The sequence below is a fragment of the Phaseolus vulgaris genome, chromosome 4 (assembly GCF_051622355.1).
Source record: "Phaseolus vulgaris cultivar YP4 chromosome 4, ASM5162235v1, whole genome shotgun sequence".
Taxonomy (NCBI): Eukaryota; Viridiplantae; Streptophyta; class Magnoliopsida; order Fabales; family Fabaceae; genus Phaseolus; species Phaseolus vulgaris.
The window spans coordinates 16131046-16137045 of record NC_143501.1 but is presented as its reverse complement, the minus strand read 5'-3'; positions in this window follow the sequence as shown (position 1 = coordinate 16137045).

Sequence of the window (6000 nt, the reverse complement as noted above, 5' to 3'; positions counted from 1 at the left end):
TGATTGTATTATAATATTATAACATCCACGTTATGAGTTGACCTGATATGTTAACATCTTAGTTCACACTAAAAATTCGTTTGGCATGTAAAAAAACTGATAGTGACATATTTCAATAATTTTCTTTCTACAATGAGATCTAAAGTTTGAAAAAACATATATAAAAACTAATTTTGTGTGAAAGTATAAGGACAAAAAGAAATATATTTAACATTTTTTATTATAAAACCAATATATTGGTTGTTGTTTTATACACAACAAAAGAAGTGTAACAAGCTGAAAGTAGAATAGGATGTAGTTTGGTTGATTCCATAAATGTGTAAGAAGCTTTTTCATGTGTTAGTTGTGACGTGTAGCGAATTTTATGAGTGATGCAAAGAATTAAAATTTGTTGATTCTTTTTTGGTCATGGTGAATGAATGATGTAATATTCCTCATATGCTGTGACGCATTGTGAATCTTTATGATATAGTGAGGTAAAGAATCAACATTTGTTGATTCTTTAATGGTCGTGATGGATGAATTGTGTTTTATATGTAATCATACAAATTTATTATATATTTTTTTTGAAGAAATTGACAAGAGATGGATTAGTCTAACTTGCAACTTTTACCTCAGAAAATACTTATAGTGTTTGGATGAGAGAGGAGAATTGAGGAAGTGGATTTAGAGTGATTTGAGAGGAATGTGAGATTGTTTGGATTGTGGTATATTAGAATAGATTAGTGAATAAAGTTTATTGAATTTTGTGACTCATGTGATGGTTATGTGCAAGTTTTTAATTTATTTAAAATGTGTTAAATATAACTTTACAAATTTATTCTTACTTTTAAAAATATATGGAAAAAAAATTATATATTTATTTTTTATAATTAATAATAATATTATTATATAAATAATTAGATTTATTTTTATTTTTATTAATTATTATTATTTATTATTTATTCTTTATAATTATTTTAATTATTTGTTATAATTTTTATTTCATAAACTTATTATTCATTATAATTATTATTTTATATATTTAATATTTTTTATTATTTTAATAATAATAATTATTTTTTATATTATATTATACAATTAATTATATTTATTTGATTATAATATAAATACTAATAAATTAATAATATAAAAATATAAACATATATATAATAAAATATAAATTTATATGATTTATTTTCTTCGCAAATCTTCGCTCCTCTTTGAAGAAAAATCTCCCCACAAATTTTTGTCTTAATTCCCATTTTCAAAAAAAATCTATATTTATTAAATTATGTGCATTTATCATTTATTGTCATTCTTTCCTTGCAAAAATTTATCGTAGGGAATAAAGAATACATTAAATTTGTTGACCTGAACTTTTGTCATTTTCTATTTGAAGTCTCAATCTTCAACAAGTACAAACATCCCACTTATTTAGTCAAATCAATCATCCTCATTTATTGCATATCCTACAATTATCAGTTTTCAAATGAAAAAACTTGAAAGAGAATTAGAATTGTGAGAGAGTTTTGACACAAAAACAAGGTTAAAATTGAATTTTAGGAGAAATAATATATTTGTTAAAGTAAGGGCAGGAGATAACACTATTGTACCAACAAAACTTGGCTAATGGTTTATGTACATACACTAGCATGCATTATTCACAATAAGAACAAAGCTTTCTTGAGACACATCTTCAGTTGTTATTGCCTTTGCCTATGCCAAAGTTCTTTCTATTACCATTGGTTTCAACAAACACTTTGGTTTCTGTTCCCGCCGGTTGACCAGATTGTGCTTCGAGCGTAGCTAAGACCCGCGTATCTAGGACTCCTTCGTCTTTGTTCCAAATCTCCTCCCTGTGCCACCGTGAGTACCTGAAACAGAGAGAACAAAGGGGCGCCCTCACGGCCGTTTACACTCCAACGATCAAGTCAACAAGTGAGACACATCAAAGGGGACACACCTCCGTATCAGAGCACCGTGAATGGATGCTCTGAAGGTGGTCGAATATCTGAGTAACAATTTTCTCTCTAATTTCCTGTGCGAACAGTGGGTGCGTGAGCAAGCAACTAAGTGTGTATGTCAAACTGAGTCTGGATCTCTGTCTCAAACGTCTAAAGCCCCTTTTAAACGTCTAAAGCATTCAAAGCGTCTTAAAGCGCACTTAAAGCACTTAGTAACGTTCAACGCGTTTAAAACGTTCAAAGCATTTAAAGCGTTTAAAGTGCTTTAAAGCGTTCAAAACATAAACTGAAATAAAAGCGTACCTTAGCAAACTTTCAGGGAAACTTATACACCTTGATGTTTCAGTACTTACTGCCATGTGTTCTTATGACTTGATCGCTATTCTACGTGGAAGGCCTTACAACACCGTAACCCATTTTAGGGATATTCCATCGTGTAAGTCCTCCTTCCTCGAAGTGCATCCGGCGCAAGGGGTGACTTTTTGGGTGCCAACTCATGCGCCCCAGCCTCTAGTCACTCGCCTTGGGAGCGTACCTACCATCCTCTCGTACTACGCACATGGCTCGACCCCCGGGCGTGGCCCTCTCATGGGTCGTATCTATCCCGGGGGTCTCCCAGAGGTGGCGTGGGTACTTTACGAGTCTGGCTACTCCCTACTGGTACTATACTATGGCCTTGGAGCCACCTTTCTCTTACTGCTCTGAGGTACTGAGGCCCCTCGTGGTGTCGCCCCCTCCATGGTCTTTCCTATCCGTGGGTATCGGGGGGTGACACCGTCGATGCCTTAACCTGGCGACGCCTTAACCTAGCGACGCCTTAACCTGGCGACGCCTTATTCTGGCGACGCCTTAAACGGTCAACCTATTGACTTTCCTCCATGGGCCCCCTGGATGGGTCCCACCATATGTTTGACTTCGCCCTATCGTCCACGTGGCATTCTGATGCTGACTAGACATTTTTGCGCGGTGACGTGACAACTTAAGTTGCGTGCTAATCTCTCGACACGTGGCACGATCCTATGGTTGGGGATGAGTGTCGCTAGCACTTCTCAGGTTAACGTTATAACCTTTCAAAAACGCGCGCTCAAAGCACTGTTTCATCATTTCTGATTTCTCTCTGCACTTTTCATCTTCCCTGCGACCTTTGCGTTCTTCATTCTCGAAAGCTCACACCTTTTCGCCTTCCAACCACAAAATGTATGGTTTTTCTACTTAGATTGCCCTTATTCTTTACTGTATTGCTCTTATAACTACCTGGGACTGTTTATGTTTCCGCATTTCTGTATTCTTCTCGTTCCTTCGTTCCCCCCCCTCCCCCGTTTTTCTCTTCTCACGTGGGTAGGGCTTTTCTAGGGTTTCTCCCCACTTGCTCCTTCAAACCTTCTTTGCTAAGCCTTTGCTTTTTTCTTCCTTCTTCAGCTTTTTCATCAAACCATGGCGCGTACAAAAACAACCGCCAATCCACCACCCCCAAGGATCAAATATAGGGCTCACTACCCCTGTGCCTCTGATGAACTCTTAGCCGAATGTTCGACTCTGACCATCGTTGAAGATGTGGAAAACCATCTGGGTGACCCACATGTATACAACTTCAATGCCTTCTCCAGCAGACACGACTCCCATATCTCCATTCGTCACTGCACCCCCGGGAAGCCGGTCTGCGTGGATGATAGGTCCAACGGTGGGAAACCCTTCTTCTTCCTCTACCAGATGATGTTCAAACGAACCGGTCTGCGCCTACCCTTCTCAGGCTTCGAGAGGGAGTTGCTTACCGAAATCAACATAGCCCCTGCCCAGCTACACCCCGACAGTTGGGAATTCATCAGGGCATTCGAAATTCTGAACACGAGACATCAGTGGACATCTTCCTCCACTTTTTCTAAGTGAAGAAACAAGGGAAGAGCCTCTGGGTGAGCTTCTCTGGAGTTGCTGGAAGGATACTCCTCACCCTCTTCCAGAACTCCTACAAAGGATGGAAGGGCAAGTTCTTCAGGGTGTGTTGCACCAAACACGACCCCACAGCCCTGGATGGCTTCCCCTTGTATTGGGTGAAAGAGCCAAGGCTGATTAAGCCCAAGTCCTTGGACGAACTACCCTTGCTAATAGAGAGGTATGTGTGGCTTTAGCTGGCATGGGAATCGTCTTCAACACCGCAGAGCTCGTAGCTCGTGAGTTTGATGCGGACGCCCTTTCTCAGTACTTTGGTAGGAGAATCTACGCCCATACTTGTCTTTTTTATCTTTGCCCCTTAATGGGCCTTCTCTTATTGTTGTATGTACTGTTTATCTGCTCCAAACTTCTGTGTGTAGCTATGTGTATCTGATGCTTCATGCTTAACTGGTATTGTCTCTAATCCTTTGTTCTTTTGCTTGTCTGGTGTAGCCTCAGTGATGGACTCGTCAAGGCGTCTTGCTCTGGCCAAGGCCTTGAAAGCTCACACCAAGGCGACTTTCGCGAAAGCTGGTGCTTCTGATACCTCTATGACTGAAAAAACCCCTCCAAAACCTCCACAAAGCCCTGCTTCACCGCATACCGCCCAAACAACCAACTCACCCCACACCATCCAAACACCTAATTCACCACATCCAATCGCTGCAGTCCCACTGGCTATGGCCAACACCTCTACCCCAGCCCCCCTTGACAAGGGCAAGGGCGTCCTCATCGTCCCCTCCGATGATGAAGGTTCAGGCGAGGGGCAGGTCTTCAAGAGGAGGAGGACCAACAGAGTCATCTCCTCACGATCTGCATCTCCCCAACGTGGTGGGTCCCTAAGGGACAACCCCCCTAGCGCTACATCTCCATCACACCAACTGGGCCAAGAGGAGGGGGTAGAATCCGCACCGCCATCAACACAAACACCTGCCACACAAGCAACTGCCCCAGAGACCTTAGAAATTCCCCCTCCAATCATACAACTAATGAGGGGCTTCACTGAGAGGTCGTCGGGAAGTTCTTCTGGCGAGGCCAAGAAGGAAGGCATGCCCTACTACATGGGGGCTTCCTTGCCATTGCTCTCGAGTGGCGCGCACAAGCAAAATCCAAAGCCATCGAGATGCAAGCCCTTCAGGCTCTCAAGCGTGAGGTGGCCTCCCTGAAGGAGGAGAAACTGAAGCTGGAAGATGCTTACAAAGCCTCCCTGGCGGAGACCCGGGAGGCGGAGGAGGCAGCCAACATGAGGTGGCACGAGGCTGACCAGAAATGTGCTGACCTTCTGGGCTCTATGATTCCCCTGCAGGCGGAGGTTACTAAACTGAAGGAGGTTGCTGAAAACTTCAAGGCCCTTGAGGGCCGCTGTGTCTCTCAAGAGGCAAAACTGGTTGAGACTGAGGGGGAGCTGGCTGCGAAGATCGAAGCTCTCAACCTTCTCCAAGCTGAAAACGGCACACTCCAGGCTGATTTTAACAAGCTTCAGGTGGAGAAGGAATTTCTGGACAAGCAGCTAGCCACCCAGAACTCCAAGATCGAAGAACTGGAGAAGTCCAACAAAGAACTCCTCGACGACATGGCTGACACCTTTGATGAGGGGTTTAAAGAGGCTCTGGCCCAAGCCACGTGTGAAAACCCAGGGATTGACACCTCAAATTGTGACCCCGGCAACCAAATCGTCGATGGGAAGGTGGTGGCCCTCGACCTTGGGGAATGAGCAGCGCTTAATCGTTTTCCATTTTCTTTGTAAATTTGTATTTACCAACATTTGAACTATCTGTAATTCCGACGCTCGACTTTGTTTATTTAAATATCATTCGACTCTTATCTTTACATTCTTGTTCGCCTTTAACTTCTCTTGCACCTTTATTTGCTTCTGCTTTCTTTACTGTATCAAAGGCGTAACTGGTATTTACCTCCGATGTATCTCTTCGTCGCTTTGCCTTCAACTCTTTAGGTAGCACGTGACTTTCTCTTTTAGTCTTCCTTTCTAAGTCGTGATGCATACCCTTCTCTTGATCTCTTCGCTTCAAGCTTCACTTGGCCTTCGTATCTGCGAGGAATCTACCTTATGAAGGCGTCGCTTGCCTCGTCATCGCCTAAAGACATAGGAGGACTTAACTTCGTG